Genomic DNA, 17,584 nt, shown 5'->3' on the forward strand with positions numbered 1-17,584 from the left:
GTGTTGGGCAGTGTCTTTTGCCTTAGTTTCGAAAGTCTAAGGAATAAACGTCCCTTTAACACATCACTCACCTCTCCCTCCATTGCACCCATTCACAGCTGGCAGGCCTTGGCTAGCGAGGATCCAGAGCTCAGAGGTGCATTCACAGGGATTCACCTCCCACACCAGAGGCGGGATGGGAACACTGAGCAATGGCTCCACTGCTGGCTCTCTGCCCCCACCTCTCAGATGCTGCTGGCCACTGCTGCCACTGTTTCTCTGATGCTGCTGCCTCTCTGCATGTCACACACTGAGCTTTCGCCACTTAACGCAGCTCTCAGTGACTTCAGCTGTCAGTGATTTTTGCAGGTTGTGGGGAACCTCACTGCCAGTGCAGTTTCTGTATTGTCTTTAACTGCAACAGCCTCCCACACATCAGCTAAAACTTAGCTCCTACACCTGCTCAGCAGTGATATTTCCTCCAGGAACCACCAACCAAAAACAAAGTCTCAATTGCGTCTGATCAGTTCTATCTTCAAATATTGAAGAGGAGCAGATCAAATGGCATCTAGGACTCTCTAGACAGAGTCCCCATCACCAAGCAGACAACTGTTCTCACCCACTCATCTTTGTTTGTGGTTTGGCATCCCTACCTACTGCCTAACAAGGGAGGGTCAGTTTAGGTTGACTCCCTCAATCAGGGAACAGTTTACACATACAATAAGGATAACAACATTTCATTAGCCCCGTATTTGAATTCTAAAGTGATTTGTAACCCAAAACCAGCCAAAATTGATAATTTTGGCAAAGCAGCTCCATGATGTCACACACCTAGGCAGAACAGGTGTGTCTATGCAAACACAGACTGTTCCTGTAGTCTTTTCCCCCAGCTCATCACTAGATGTCAGGGGAGAGCTCATTCAGACTCTGCTTACACTTCTAAACCTAAATGTTGTTCTTTTTGTTTTTCTCTTAATCTTGCCATTTTAAATACTGCAAAGAGCTCGATGATTCTGATTTTCTGAAATTCTCTGTCCAGAAGTCAATACATCTGTCTCGAGAAGAGCAGGCTAACGGTCATAGCACGAGAGCGAGAGCCAGAAGATTGGGGTTGGATTCCCAGCTCTACCACTCAATCGTTCTGTGACCTTTGGCAGGCTTTTGAACATTTTGGTGCCTCTCTCTCTCTCCAGAAAATGGAGTAAAATACTTTCCTACCTGTTCACAAGGGCAACTAATTAACATTTATTAAGCACTTTTTCTTCCAGCAAATTCCACTGAGCATCTGAAAGTAGTATTATTGTGAGCTATAGTTTTAGATACAGTGTTCCATGTTTGTCGCAGTAGTCACGGATTCTGTGACCTCCGTGACTTCTGAGCAGCCCAGGAGGCTGGCCCAGGAGCCACCTGAGCAGCTTAGGCAGTCCCTGGGCCAGTTGCACTGGCTGCTGCTGGGGCAATCTTGGGCCCCCCTGCCCTCCAGAAGCAGGAGTTTGGATGTGCAGGGGCTCAGGGCTGCGGATTGGGGTGTGGCACGGTGCTTACCTGGGGCGGGGCTCCCTGGAAAGGTGACAGGGACTCCCCTCCCTCAGCTCCTAGCTCCACATGCTGCCTCTGCCCACAGGCACCGCCCCCACAGCTCCCATTGGCTGTGGTTCCCAGCCAATGGGAGCTGCAGAACTGGGGCTTGGGGCGGAGAGGAAGCAGCACATGGAGCTAGGGAGCTGGAGGTCGCCGCTTCCCAGGAGCCCGGTAGGGAACCTGCCCCAGCCCTGCCAACCTTCTCCCCCAGCACCCGTGGCACCCCCTGGGACGTTTCCCCCCCAGAATCTACAGCGCACCCCCAGCAGCCATGGCACCGCCCTTGGGCTGCCCCCCCCAGCAGCCATGCCCCCCACCCACCCACGGCGCTGCCGGGCCGTCCCCCTGAGCTTCCACCCCTCCCCTCAAGTTTTAGTCAGGGTATACAGTAAAAGTCATGGACAGTTCACATGCCGTGAATTTTTATTTACTACCCGTAACCAGTCCATGACTTTTACTAAAAATACCCATGACTAAAACGTAGCCTGAGTTTATAATCATCATTACTACTATGTGGCTTAGCAAGGCCTCTGCTTTTCTGAAGTTTTTGAGACTGAAATATTCCTGATAAGGAGGATGATCTGGCTTTATGTTGTCATTACTGTCTTGTGCCTTCAACCTTAGTATTCTAGTGCTTTTACTCTCTGGAGCACTATCTACCTCAATCCCTTCCTGTAAAGGGCATCTAACTCAGTTTACCTTCATGTGTCCAGCTTTCCTCAAAGACTTCATCCTGTCCAGTTCAGTGCTCTATCAAGCTTTCAAAATCCCTTCTCCAGCCTTGTCTCCAACTCTGCAGCAGGGGTCATGGCTGTAGGATTCCAGCTGCTGCTTGCTGAAGTCATGTTACCATCTCTCCATCTAGGCAATATTAAGGATAGATTATTTATGTTCATAGTTGTTAGCCCTTTAAAGTGTTTATCTAGTTGTTTCAGCATGCAGATGCTGATTCAGCATATGCAGACTTGCAATATTCCTGGTGTAATCTGGATACACTGTAGAGCCCTCCTCCACTGAGTTTGTCTAAAAGTTTGTCTACATTTCTTCATCACACAGCTGATTGTTATAACTGAAGAGTTATATTCTATGGATTTATTGAATTGCAGGCTGCAATATCCATTCCAATGACTATACTGAACCTCCTCCTCCCACTTCCCATGAAGTCCCAGCTTCTTGCAAAAGGGTGAAATGCACCCTGGTACAAAGGGCCCACACAAGGTGTATACACCACTTAAGTTCCACTTCGGCCTTATTTTGAGGATTTAAGTCTTGCATAGTCATTGTGTTGAACCTCTGCACAGGAATGTATTTCACACAAAATGCCCTTAATAGAGAATTCTGTAGTAAAATGCAGGACCCAGACTGCATATTGATACTGTGAATTTACCTTAAAATATTTATTCTATCCTTTCTCTTTTACAATTCAAATATAAGAAAATACAAATTCTAAAATATGAGCCACAGAGCTGAAATTTTGGGATTTGGGGATTTTAATGAACTGTCAATATGAAATTCTTTCCAGTAAACAAAAATAATTAAAAAAATTATACTCTCTCTTTCTTTGATTTATTTTCTAAAGACTAAAATGGGAAAGAAAATCCCAGTTACTTACTAACATGCAATAAGGGCCTCATGGAATGATTTGGGGAGACGGCAGAAGTCATTATAGAAATCAATGTGTGTCAGTTTTTGGGGAAAATGTGCCCGACAAAGAGAAAGAGAAGCTAGAAAGAAGGAGGAAACATTAAAAAAATACTTGTGCCTTAAAGTGAGAATTCTGAGTTCTGATGGGAAATTTTTCTCAGGGGATGTAGCTGGAGAATTTTGTGGCTAATACAACGGAGAGGTTAAAATTCAAGTTGTGTTGTAAGTAAATGATCTAACATCCACAAGAGACTAGTAAGGGTAGTAAAGTACTTGGAGTTGTACATTTAGTGTCCCTTTAGCTGAAGATGTCACTCTGTAAAGATAACACCTTGCTGCTTTATTCCTCTGGTTTCTATGTCATGCTTGCTAGTCAAAACAATCTTTTTTGCTGTTTTGAGCACTGCAGAGTCACGCAGTGTTCAGTCCGTCTCATACATCACCAGCAACATCACTTAGAATTACTAACAATAATCTGAACTTGTTTTCCATTATCTTGCTGCCAATGGTGTTAATGTGCTTCTAAAACTCAAAGCAAAAACAAAAAATAGAGAACTCAAAATGTATCACAAGCTTTCTCCATCAAATAAGAGATTATTAAGATTAAGATTATTAATACAGAAAGACATTCCTTTGCTCATAGGGATTTGTACTGAATCAACTTGCCTATTTAAAATGACTAGAAAACTTGAACTTAAATCCCAAACTGTACTTGTCCTTTTACTGCAGCTTTAGCTTTATTAGTATGTACAATTTTTATTGTAAATGTTTTTGTGCTTGTGACATACCAGGTTACAATCCAGACTAATGAGTAACTGTGTCATCCCTGCCCTCTAAGCTGGGGTGCCTTTCCAATGCTTTGTTGCTGCAGCCTCCAGTCTGGACTGCTCGATGTGACGAAGTGGGGATTTTCCCTTGTTATGTTGTATATGAGTCTTACTGTTGAGTCTATGTGAGTTTTACTGTTTTGCATCAAAGAGTTCTGTGGCACCTTATAGACTAACAGACGTTTTGGAGCATGAGCTTTCGTGGGTGAATATCCACTTCGTCGGATGCATGTAGTGGAAATTTCCAGAGGCAGGTATAAATATGCAAGCATCAGGCTAGAGATAACAAGGTTAGTTCAGTCAGGGAGGATGAGGCCCTGTTCTAGCAGCTGAGGTGTGAAAACCAAGGGAGGAGAAACTGGTTTTGTAGTTGACAAGCCATTCACAGTCTTTGTTTAGTCCTGAGCTGATGGTGTCAAATTTGCAAATGAACTGAAGCTCAGCAGTTTCTCTTTGAAGTCTGGTCCTGAAGTTTTTTTGCTGCAGGATGGCCACCTTAAGATCTGCTATTGTGTGGCCAGGGAGGTTGAAGTGTTCTCCTACAGGTTTTTGTATATTGCCATTCCTAATATCTGATTTGTGTCCATTTATCCTTTTCCTTAGAGACTGTCCAGTTTGGCCGATGTACATAGCAGAGGGGCATTGCTGGCACATGATGGCATATATTACATTGGTGGACAGGCAGGTGAATGAACCGGTGATGGTGTGGCTGATCTGGTTAGGTCCTGTGATGGTGTCGCTGGTGTAGATAAGTGGGCAGAGTTGGCATCGAGGTTTGTTGCATGAATACTATGTGTGCCTCAGTCTACCTGTGTGCTGCACCAATACCTCGGTGGTGTAAATAGGGGTGTGTGACTTTGGCTGAGACCTCTGGGGCAGGTGAGTCTGCTCCAGCTGCCTGCACGTATTCTAAGACCGGTGCCCTTCATAACTTGAGACCCAAGAGGGGGATGCCACCAGGTGATAAACAGGTGACTCTTTGTCCACTAAGGGAGACAAAGACAAGGAGGAGGTGCAACAGGAGTGTCTGAGGTTGGGTCACTGGAAGCTGGCAGTCTGTCTGGGGGGACTAGAAGAGGGGGGAGTCCAGGGCATCTGGGCCAGGATTCCTCAAACTGGACTTGGCTGAAAGTCACTGATTTCTGATAGCAAGCTCTGTTCTACACTGTGTTCCTGTCAGGGCCAGCTCCAGACCCCAGCGCGCCAAGCGCGTGCTTGGGGCGGCATTTTGCTGGCAGGGCGGCAGGCGGCTCCGGCGGACCTTCCGCAGTTATGCCTGTGGGAGGTCGACCAGAGCCGCGGGACCAGTGGACCTCCCACAGGCATGACTGCGGAGGGTCCGCTGGTCCCGAGGCTCCGGTGGACCTCCCGCAGACGAGCCTGCGGATGCTCCACCAGAGCCGTGGGACCAGCGGACCCTCCGCAGGCACGTCTGCAAGAGGTCCCCCGGAGCCGCGGACTGGCGTGCTTGGGGCGGCCAAATTCCTAGAGCCGCCCCTGGTTCCTGTCAACTAATAAACCCTTCTGTTCTACATGCTGGCTGAGATTCACTGCTGATTGATGGAGTTGGGGTGCAGGGCCCTCTGGCTTCCCCAGGAGTCCCGCCCAGGTGGACTCACTGCAGGAAGCACACAGGGAGGAAGGGATGCTGAATGCTCCAAGGTCAGACACAGGAAGGTCGAAGCTGTGTAAGCTTCTTGCCCTGGTGACAGACAATATGCTCAGGGAGAGGAGGCTCCCCCAGAGTCCTGACTAGCTTTGTATGGAGTAGTTCCAGAGCACTGGCCCAGTGACTCCATGACACTCATAAACAGCATCCAGCATGCAAGTCACTCCCAGCTATGTCTATGTGCGCACGCTGCAGTCTTAATTATGCTGCAGGGTGACCCCAAACATACTCCCAGTCTTAGATTTCCCCCAAAAAATGTTTGTCTTGTATTGCCTAGCCCTCTCCTGGACAATACTAATTCAGATTTCTTTAACAGAAATATATGCACACACCTTGTTACCCTAAATGGAGTTTCACAAACACTTGAATTTAAACACACTGGACTAGATAACAATAAAACAAGATTATTAACTACAAAGAGACAGATTTTAAATAAGTACAAGTAATGAGGGATAAAAGTCAGAAATGGTTACAAGTAAAATAAAGATAAAAAGCAAATGGTGCCTAATTTAACAAACTGTTATAGTTAAAGCAAAGTTTTCTCACCAAATGCTCTCAGCAGTCTTACTGACCAAACCTCTTCGGTCAGGACCCGTTTCTGGTTCAATGGCTGCTTCCTTTGTCCCTTCTGGTGCAGTGAATCGATGCGGGGGGTGGGGGGGAGAGAGAGAGAGAGAGAGACGGTGAAAAGGGGTATCTTGGGGGTGTTTATCCCTCCTTTTTATAGTATCAGTCCCCCTCTTGGAAAACATTTCCAGCTGAAAGATTGAGGAAACAGAGTTTACAGAGAAGGATGTTCCCTGTTGCTTTTTCCTCACCTCTTGGAGGTTCTTTTGTTTCCCTTCCTGCTTGATTACTCTGTTTACTGTCTAAATGCAAGTTAAGCAGAGCACACATTTCTTTGTTTGAGACAGACCCATTTGCCAACCCCAATTTGGAACATGTGTTAAGAACACCATATAGTAAAATCCTATAACTTCACATACAATGGTGCCACACACATTTTATCAGGATAATGACGACCAGCAAATTATGAGTTTTCAAATGACACTTCACAAGGCATACTTTGTACAAAGATTATTACAATAGTATGTAGGGTGTGGACACAGGGGCACATTCTGCTACAGGGCTTTTACTAAAAAAATACAATTTGATTCACAGCCTAGTATCTCAATTTGGGTTTGATGGTGCATTCTTGTCAGTAATGTGAATAACCAAAAAATGGACTAATTTATACCTGTGAAGTGCAAAAAAATAATCTCCTAACAATGCAAGCCTCCTACGTCACCAAGCGGACCCCCATTTTATAAGCATAGGAAAGAAGTTCTTGCTAGCCATTAGGCTGAATGCCTCATCCATTTTCTAAAATTGACAATGTTTTAGCGTATCTAGAAAGTGGTGAAACCCCCAATGTTTAAATGTCACCCAAAGATCATCATCTCTGAAGAGGACATCAAAATACACCCCTACCCAGAACACGACCCGATAGAACACTAATTCGGATATAACGCGCTAAAGCAGCTGAGAGCCCCAGGCCCTTTAAAGCACCACCCGAGCCCCACTGCTTTACTGCGTTATATCTGAATTTGTGTGGAGTCCCGGGCCCTTTAAATCACCACCCGAGCCCTGCTGCCAGAGTTCCTGCGGTGATTTAAAGGGCCAGAGGCTCCAGCCGCTGCGGGGAGCCCCAGGCCCTTTAAATCCCCGCCCACGCCCCGCTGCCAGAGCTCTGGCGGTGATTTAAAGGGTTCGGGACAACCCACAGTGGCTGGCGCACTGGGCCCTTTAAATCCCCGCCCGAGCCCCACTGCTGGAGCTCCAGTGGTGATTTAAAGGGCATGGGGCTTCCTGCAGCGGCTGGAGCACAGGCCCTTTAAATCACCGCCAGGGAAGCTGGTCCACTCCGGCACGGCGTAGCGGACCAAACCCAATATAACGCGGTCTCACCTATAAGGTGGTGAGATTTTTTGGCTTCCGAGGACCATGTTATTCCTCATGTAATTCCTCATTTTGCTCTTGTTATACCATAATATACTGTTGTGTTTTAGGTGGTATTTTATCTTAATGGCACCATTTACCATAGAAATTAAGAAGTTGGTAACATGTCATTGATTCAGCTTCAACAACTTGGCTTGCTAGACAACTTATATGACAGTTTGAAATTGCTTAATAAGCCATTTTAAATTATTCACCTTCTTTTACACTTTGTGATGACACAAAATGCCCTGTACAAAATCATATTCTCTATTAATGGACAAAACAGCACTTATTAGTGAGTATATAACCTTAGATAGTTGCTAAAAAGTGCTGTTTTGTCCATTAATAGAAAGTATTATTCTAGTCTGTAGCTTTTAAAGGGTTTGTTAATGGCTTAGTGACTCTACACACTATCAAAATTAAGGTATTACTAATAAATTAAAGATTTATGAATATAAATCAGCAGATATGCTTATTCAGCTGTTACACCTCACTTAGGAGTGGGTTTTGCTCCTTAAAATAAAGTATGTTTCTCCTCAATGGTTGTAATGGTCTTGTTAATGGAATATTAACTATCTGAATATTATTAGTGCACTTATGATGGCAAGGTGTCCATTACTCTTCATACTTCTCAGAGCAGCGAAAGTTTAACTTGTGCAAAAAGTTTATCCAACTTCCTAACCATTATCATGTATTGCACTCTTCAGATTGCACATCACTAAACATAATGCACATTTCTGATGATTACTGGGATGCCATATGGGGCCTGAAAAAAAGCTGATACTACTTCACATGCTCATCACATCCAGCCAGGCTATACCACAAACATCGTTAGCATTTTCTTTCATGACATCCTTTTTCAAGGCTTTATTTTAAAGCAAGTCCCACTTTAACAGATACCACTTTTTGGAATGGCTACTTTCCTCAGTGCTTAACTCCCCATGAGCACAGCTCATTTTATATGCAGATTGTAAGGAAACAGAATCCTTTTAATACCCCTTTCTCCCATATAATTCTCCTCCCCATTAAAAGAAGATTAACAATTTGCAGCTCTTCTAAGACAAACTACTTATATGTATGTGGCGCTATTTACTGCCACAATTGTTTTGTGAAACTATCCCTAGTGATTAGAACTTTAATTCTATTTGGTGCTTGTCACTTTTTTTAAAAATTGCAAGTATGTATTTGCGTAACCCTCTCTGCCTTCCTAAACGATCTCATTGCTCAGCTTTCCTCCATGCTGTGAAAGATCTCAGAACTAGTTATCATGATTCCCTTTCTCTCACCATTTACTTGTTAATATACACAATATATTCAGATACTACAGTGAGAAGTGCCACTGAAATACCTATAAGCACATTTAAAATAAAATCCTGCTTCAACTGTCATGGTGTGAGTACCCTGCTTGGCTGCACTGCTGAACCCTAACCATTCAGACAACTTGTAAAGCGGCAAAAACCCTGCTAATGTAGACACAGAATGTGACAGGGGTGTACCAGGCCCTTTGAGGCCCCCTGCTGGAGGCTTCGCAGTCCTACCCGCCCCAGAAAAGGAGCATTGAAAGCGGGTCCTCCAGGCCTCCCTAGAAAGGCTGCAGGAAATAAACCAATCAGAGCACAACAGACTCAGATAAAAGGAGCTGAAGGGGCAGACCAGGTCAGTGGCTGGCTGGGATCAGAAGGGAGAGGAAGGACTAGAAGGCGGATCGCAGCCGCCTATGTTTATCTAGGCCAAAGTTCGTAGGCCTCATGCTAACTGCTGAAGCCAGTGTCTTACACGATACAAGCCTGTAGGTTCCTTGCATTACTGCTGAATATAATAAAGCATAATATAATGCAAAGCAGTGAATATAATACTGGGCTACAAAATACTATTGCACAAGCAATTGTCTTGTCTTTGTCCATATTGTATTCTCCTGCTCACCCTCTTGCTTTAGCGTTATTTAATTTCCCATATATGAGCAGGGAGTATATGAGCCCAACAGAAAGAGTTAGTGAATGGAGCAAAAAAAATCACATGAAACAATGATTAAATCATACCTCAGAGTAACTTCCTAAAGGAATCTCTGGCTTTCTTAAGGAGTATTGCTATTTTCTATCATAATCCTCACATACCTACACTAAAAATTATATTTACGTGAAGTACCAGTATTAGACTAACTGGTTATCAGTAAGATGCACGAATAAACATTACAACTATGTAAATTTTGCAAGAAAAAGCACCTAATAGTAAGGGAAGGCAATCCTCCAACGAATTTTGCTTTGTGAAGAATTTATTGGCTGGACACTCAGAATGTTTGCAAGTAGATGAATAGTGAAAATAAAGTAATGGGCATTTGGATTAAAAACCATTCCTCTTTCACACGTGACCCCATCTCAGTTATAACAGTCACTGTGCTTGCAGAGTCAGTGTCAGCAATGCAATGTCAGCAGATTAAAAGTCCCTGGAACAGACAAGGATAAAATACTCTATGTTAAAAAACAGCCAAAATTATTTATAAAAATGACAAAACACAGGTAATTTGGCCACATTGTTATCACTGTTTGTATTAATCTGAACATTTTTCTCCTCTTAGGCTGTGTAGAGCAGTGGTCTCCAAAAACGGCAGAGCCGGCCCTGCGGTGCGGCAGGGGGTGGGTGCTCAAAAATTTTTTACTGATAGGGGTGTGTGATCAAAAAAGTTTGGAGACCACTGGTGTCGAGTTTTAGCTATGTTTCCATTTAATACACATTTATGGTAGGAAGATAAATACTTGACTGTGTCTAACTTTACATTATCCTCCAAAAATCTTAGCAACATGTCTTCTACAGTATCATAACATGCAGCCTTTAATTGGTTATACAACCAGCAGAGGGTGGGTATTTTGGATTGATACCTATAATGTCCTATGCAGCAGTTACATGCTAAAAGGTATCTTCTAGTATAGTGTAGGGTTTAGGATACATTGGTGGTCGGAACATGGTTTGCAGTATATCTTCCTCAATTTTGTTTCTAAAGAGTGATGATTGTTTTTAATTGGTGTCTCTTGTAAAAGAACCTATCAAAATAGAATAAAAGGATTAGTAGGTTTGCCACTTATGTGGAATTAGTCAGCACTGTCATTTATTACAAGATACTTATACTGTATACACTCTAATAGGTATACAGAGTGGTTATAATTCAATTAAACACTAGTTATACTGAAGTTGGAAACAATAGCAGTGGCAGCTCTGTCTTTGCTCTATGAAACAATCTATTTAAGCTAAATCAACTCCTAGTTAAGTGAACAGTAATAAGCATTCGTGGGGGCAGCTCAAACTCTGGGGGCGTCATTTATCACAGTGTAATAGAAAATCGTAATGAATAATAACACCTAGCTATTCAGCAGGAGCTTGCATATATTAGAGGAGAAAGATCTGAATAGTGCTAACCAGCAGAAAGATGTTTTTTAATTTCAGAAACTATGGCTGCAGTGAGTGCATATCGAATTCTATTGGCTTCCAGGAAGGTTTGTGTTGAGATAAAAAGATTATTCATCTAGTAATCCAGTCTATGTTGTCTATTTTCTGCACAGTGAATGTACTGTATGTATTGGTTTGTATAATACTGTTCACTAAAAAGGAAAATGAAGTCAAGATAAAACTGATTCTCCAGGGATCATGGGCTTTGGCCTCAACCTTAGCAAATATATAAGAATGCAAAATTAGAACAACTAGCTCCCTAGGACCCTGAATTAGATTTTACATTTGCTTTTCCCCTTAATGCTGGCATCTGATATCCAGTGCTCACTAGCAATTATCAGCATCACCTCCCTACCTCCACACCATTCAGAATTATAACCTAGGAAGTGCATTGGAAAAAACCATGCTTCTTCTACCTCCCACTACTCACACACGTCTTATGCATGAGCTTCTGTTAATTTAATATTTGTATGAGGGACTTTACAATAAATTCAGTCACCTACTTTAATTTACAAATTTACAATTTGAATGTAAAAATAATAGCAAAGCAAAGGTGGGAGCTGATTTCCCTAGCAGGAACGAGGGCCCTATTTAAATGGGCCTTTCCTTCTGCCATCTTCTGAGCTGCATTCATTCACATGTTCAGCAACACAGCCAGGGTAGAGGTGAAACTCGCAAAAACTCTGGATAAAATCTGTAATTTGGTGGTCAGGGTGGTTTTAATTTGATTTTTAAACCATAGGATCAATAGCAACTAGTATGGCGTTTTCTGTCAAATTTCATCAGTCTTCATGTTTGGAGGGGGGAAAATGGCCTCTTAGACCGATGATGTTGCTGTGGACCTAGCAATGGGACTTCTTTCCATGGAGAGAGGACAGTACTTTCATGTGTGCTGCTGTGTGATTCCAAAGAGCTGCTAGGTAGAGTTGACTGGGAAGCACCACTCTTAGGGGACTTCTGGATTTGCAGTCCCTTTTCAGCTTCATTAACATAATTGGAGCTGGGATTCATTTGGCAGTAACCAGCTAGTTTCAATGGGGCTAAATATATTATGTTATCTGACAGGTACCTCCATGGGCCTTAAATACTGTACCACTGCAGTTCTGCTGCTTAGCTGTTCCTTCTAGCTGGGCCTTTTACTTCCGTTGGTGTGAAGGGGAAAAGAACACTGTTTGCTCTGTATCTTCATTCTAAAGCACAGTAGAGGCTATATCACATCACCCTGATCACATTTGCACCTGAATAATATACACATGCTGAATTTAGGGGGACCAGACAGCAAGTGTGAAAAATCGGGACGGGGCTGAGGGGTAATAGGAGCCTATATAAGAAAAAGACCCAAAAATAGGGACTGTCCCTATAAAAGCGTGACATCTGGTCACCCTAGCTGAATTTTGCCCTTGCTTGCAATCTTTGCAGCCCCACTGTAGTCAGAATGGCTTGTATGTGACAGCAAAACGTGGCCCAAGGATTCACCATTAGCTGTAAGATGCTCATGTTTTGAGACATTATACTCTATTTTCTTTGTAAGTAGCATCTATGCAGAGTGTGCAGGTGAACAAGCCTCTGATGGTGTGGTTGATGTGATTAGGTCCTATGATGGTGTCCCTTGAATAGATATATGGACAGAGTTGGCAATGGGCTTTGTTGCAAGGATAGGTTCTTGGGTTAGTGTTTTGTTGTGTGGTGTGTGGTTGCTGGTGAGTATTTGCTTCAGGTTGGGGGTTCCCTGGCCCAAATTATCAGACTTTTCTTATTGCTAATTCAGTGGACAGATTGTCAATGTAAGGGAAATTACTTATACCGTACAGAGTTTAATTATTATTTATTTGTATTACCATAGCATCTAGAAGCCTTAGTCAAGGCACTGCACAAAAACAGAACAAACAGATGGTCCCAGCCCCAAAGACCTTACAATCTACGTATAAGACAAGAGACGGATACAGATACATAGAAAAGGTTGTCCATGGAAACAACAGAACAATACTGATCGATAGGCAGTGGTCTAAGACCACCAATGGTGTAAGCGTTATCAGGGTTGTTATATTTTTTTTGTAGGCATCATGGCAGAGGAGGATTTTAAGGAGGAATTTGAAAGAGGATAATGAGGTAGCTTTGTGGATATTTATGGGGAGCTCTTTCCAAGCATATCAGGCAATAGAGCAGAAAGCACAAAGTTGCTTTTTTGAAACCTTTTGACTAACACATCCTGGCCAGGGCCAGCCGCTCTCAGATCATCTCCAGACCCGCTCCTTTTTCTAGGGTCTTTGAAGAGTTAGGTTTCCTTGTGGTCCCAGGCTTAGCCTTAGGAAGGGTAAAACATCCTAGCCTGAATGGAGCCAGTGAGGTAAATTCTCCCACCAATTAGTGGCCCAACCATTGGGATCTTAACTCCTTTGAACCTAAGTGCCTGAGAGGCTGCCTTATTTTGTGTCACTGTTTAGCACTTTCTTTAATTTAACTATATGCAGTCAGTCAGATAACAATAAAAAATTGAAGAGGGAAAATGAGCCACACATAATATTAAAAATAAGCAATACAGACCTGTAGTAAGTGCAGGCCCTGATAAAGGCCCAGTTGAGGCCTGAGGCCTGAACTAAAGTATAGTCAAGCCTTAGCTAAAAGCAAGTCAAGCTGTGAGCTGGAAGCCGGCCCTGTTCACAGAAGTTGGCGAGAAAAGGGCTGATGTTGCATAAACATATATTCACCTAGTGTAGTATAATATAAACATGGTACCAGAACACACTATACTGGAACATTCCACAGATAACAAGGAACAGGCTGACCCATCCCAATGACAAGGCCAAAAGGGTAATATGATGGACAGAGTTGTACAAGGTGAGAGGCAGCACCTTAATACGTAGAGGGGTTGTACCTTGCTACGTGGAAGGTTTGCACCTCAATACGTCAGAAGTGATGTGTGACTTGTTTGTACCTGTGTATAAGAATGCAACCCTGGTGCGGTGTCTTTGTCCGGCCGAGGGGGCAGTGGAAAGTCCCGCCACTGACTGAGCCGGGTCCATTGCCAAGAGGCACTTTCTCGTAGTATGCCCTGAGTTAGACTAAGAAATCTACAGGGAACTGCAATTGTGTCCAAGATCGCAATAAACCTGGCCAACGTACCTTTGTACCTTACTAGACTCTGTGGTCATTGGGGGTTCTCGTCGGGTCTGCTGTGTCAACTATCTTCGAAGAGCTGGGACAGCACACAGAGGGAACACACACACGCAGCCGAGTGATATCATGAAATTGAACATGCGTCGGGTATAGTCCTTTGGATTATTATCTCATAAAGATCAAACATGCTGTTGCATATCAGAATCAGAGGCAGTTATCTAATTTCTCGAGAAGTTCCCGCTGAAGAAAGCCTTTATCAAACAATATATTTTAAGTTTAAATCTGACTGTAGTCCGGCCTGGACCCAGTCTTTTCTTCATTGGCAATAAGGTCCTATAGTTCAGGTATTGCTGCCAAATATAGAAGCATAGATTATTAGGGTTGGAAGGGACCTCAGAAGGTCATCTAGTCCAACCCCCTGCTCAAAACAGGACCAATCCCCAACTAAATCCCAAATCCCTAAATGGCCCCCCCTCAAGGATTGAACTCACAATCCCGGGTTTAGCAGGCCAATGCTCAAACCACTGAGCTCTCCCTCCCCCTATATAGTCAGTCCTATATGATTGAGAGTCTTATTTTGAGATTCTCCATCTATATTGTTTCTTTCCCTTTTTGTGTCCATTTGCTTTGCCTTCTGTGACAGAAAATATGTTCTCTATATATTTTTTCTAATTGTTACCAGCTTTATTCTTGGAATATTGAATACAGATTTTATTTTTATTTTTACTGCTGAAGAAAGGAAATATGACCGAATTTCATTCTACGGCCAGCAGCAATCACTTTAATGATAATCACGGACTTCAAGAGGACTTGACCGCACTTTGCAATTGTCCTTGATTCCAGTGACATCAATAATGTTATGCCATTTTCTTCTGCCCTTCTTTACCTAACCTCATTAAAACTACAGTTTAATCATGGGAATGAATTCAAAACACTAAAATAGCAGCTGAACATTCCTTCTCTTAAATAAGGGACTAAATGTATAGCTTTCCTTCATGGTCCAGATTTCATTGACATGGAATCCTACTTTTGATATCTCCAACTCAAGGAATATTTCCAACACACCTCTGAACAGCACGCTAATCCACAGAAACTTTCCTACCAACACTACAAAAAGAAGGATTCTGCGTGGAGTCCTCCTGAAGGTCGAAACAACAGACTGGACTTATATATAGAGTGCTTCTACCGACATGCACGGGCTGAAAATGTGGAAAAGCAGCATCACTTGTCCCATAACCTCAGCCGTGCAGAACACAATGCCATCCACAGCCTGAGGAACAACTCTGACATCATAATAAAAAAGGCTGACAAAGGAGGTGCCATCGTCATCATGAATAGGTCAGAATATGAACGAGAGGCTGCTAGGCAGCTCTCCAACACCACATTCTACAGGCCATTACCCTCTGATCCCATTGAGGGTTACCAAAAGAAACTACACCATTTGCTCAAGAACCTCCCTGAAAAAGCACAGGAACAAATCTGCACAGATTCACCCCTAGAAGCCCGTCCAGGGGGTATTCTATCTGCTACCCAAGATCCATAAACCTGGAAATCCTGAACACCCCGTCATCTCAGGCATTGGCACCCTGACAGCAGGATTGTCTGGCTGTGTAGACTCTCTCCTCAGGCCCTACCCTACCTGCACTCCCAGCTATCTTTGAGACACCACTGACTTCCTGAGGAAACTACAATCTTTGGTGATCTTCCAGAAAACACCATCCTGGCCACTATGGCTGTAGAAGCCCTCTACACCCACATTCCACACACAGATGGACTACAAGCTATCAGGAACAGTATCCCCGATAATGTCACAGCAAACCTGGTGGCTGAAATTTGTGACTTTGTCCTCACCCACAACAATTTCACATTTTGAGACAATATATACCTTCAAGTCAGCAGCACTGCTATTGGTACCCACATGGCCCCACAGTATGCCAACATTTTTATGGCTGACTTAGAACAACGCTTCCTCAGCTCTTGTCCCTTAACACCGCTAACTCTACATGCGCTACATTGATGACATCTTCATCATCTGGACCCATGGAAAAGAAGCCCTTGAGGAATTCCACCATGATTTCAACAATTTCCATCCCACCATCAACCTCAGCCTGGACCAGTCCACACAAGAGATCCACTTCCCGGACACTACAGTGCTAATAAGCAATGGTCACATAAACACAACCCTATACCGGAAACCTACTGACTGCTATACTTACCTACATGCCTCCAGCTTGCATCCAGACCACATCACATGATCCATTGTCTACAGTCAAGCTCTAAGATACAACTGCATTTGCTCCAATCCCACAGACCGAGACAAACACCTACAAGATCTCTATCAAGCATTCTTAAAACTACGATACCCACCTGCTGAAGTGAAGAAACAGATTGACAGAGCCAGAAGAATACCCAGAAGGCACCCACTCCAGGACAGGCCCAACAAAGAAAGCAACAGAATGCCACTAGTCGTCACCTTCATCCCCCAACTAAAACCCTCTCCAGCGCATCATCAAGGATCTATAACCTATCCTGAAGGACGATCCTTCACTCTCACAGATCTTGGGAGACAGGCCAGTCCTCGCTTACAGACAGCCCCCCAACCTGAAGCAAATACTCACCAGCAACCACACACCACACAACAAAAACACTAACCCAGGAACGGGCTTGCAACAAAGCCCGTTGCCAACTCTGTCCATATATCTGTTCAAGGGACACCATCATAGGACCTAATCACATCAGCCACACCATCAGAGGCTCGTTCACCTGCACATCTACCAATGTGATATATGTCATCATGTTCCAGCAATGCCCCTTTGCCATGTACATTGGCCAAACCGGACAGTCTCTACGCAAAAGAATAAAAGGACACAAATCAGACGTCAAGAATTATAACATTCAAAAACCAGTCGGAGAACACTTCAACCTCCCTGGTCACTCAATTACAGACCTAAAAGTCGCAATTCACCAACAAAAAAACTTCACAAACAGACTCCAACAAGAAACTGCAGAATCTGAATTAATTTGCAAACTGGACACCATTCAATTAGGCTTGAAATAAAGACTGGGAGTAGATGGGTCATTACACAAAGTAAAAACTATTTCCCCATGCTGATTTCCCCCTACTGTTACTCACACCTTCTTGTCAACTGTTGGAAATGGGCCATCCTGATTATCACTACAGAAGTTTTTTTTCTCCTGCTGATAATAGCCCACCTTAATAGATTAGTCTCGTTATAGTCGGTATGGCAAGACCCATTTTATCATGTTCTCTGTGTGTATATATCTTTCTACTGTATTTTCCACGGCATGCATCCAAGGAAGTGGATTTTAGCCCATGAAAGCTTATGCT

General features: G+C 43.5%; 1 long non-coding RNA gene across 1 annotated transcript in view; it reads right to left on the minus strand.

The window, feature by feature from the left end:
- The window catches only part of LOC120389345, a 32,236-nt gene extending 16,776 nt beyond the window's left edge, over positions 1 to 15,460 (minus strand). Inside the window, exons 1-3 of the long non-coding RNA XR_005590882.1 lie at positions 15,301 to 15,460; positions 6,247 to 6,328; positions 2,260 to 2,421 (exon numbers count right to left, since the gene is read on the minus strand). This is a non-coding gene — a long non-coding RNA (uncharacterized LOC120389345). The remainder of the gene's footprint in view (positions 1 to 2,259; positions 2,422 to 6,246; positions 6,329 to 15,300) is intronic.
- Positions 15,461 to 17,584: the final 2,124 nt, after the last annotated feature.

The sequence above is a fragment of the Mauremys reevesii genome, linkage group 23 (genome assembly GCF_016161935.1).
Source record: "Mauremys reevesii isolate NIE-2019 linkage group 23, ASM1616193v1, whole genome shotgun sequence".
Lineage (NCBI taxonomy): Eukaryota > Metazoa > Chordata > Testudines > Geoemydidae > Mauremys > Mauremys reevesii.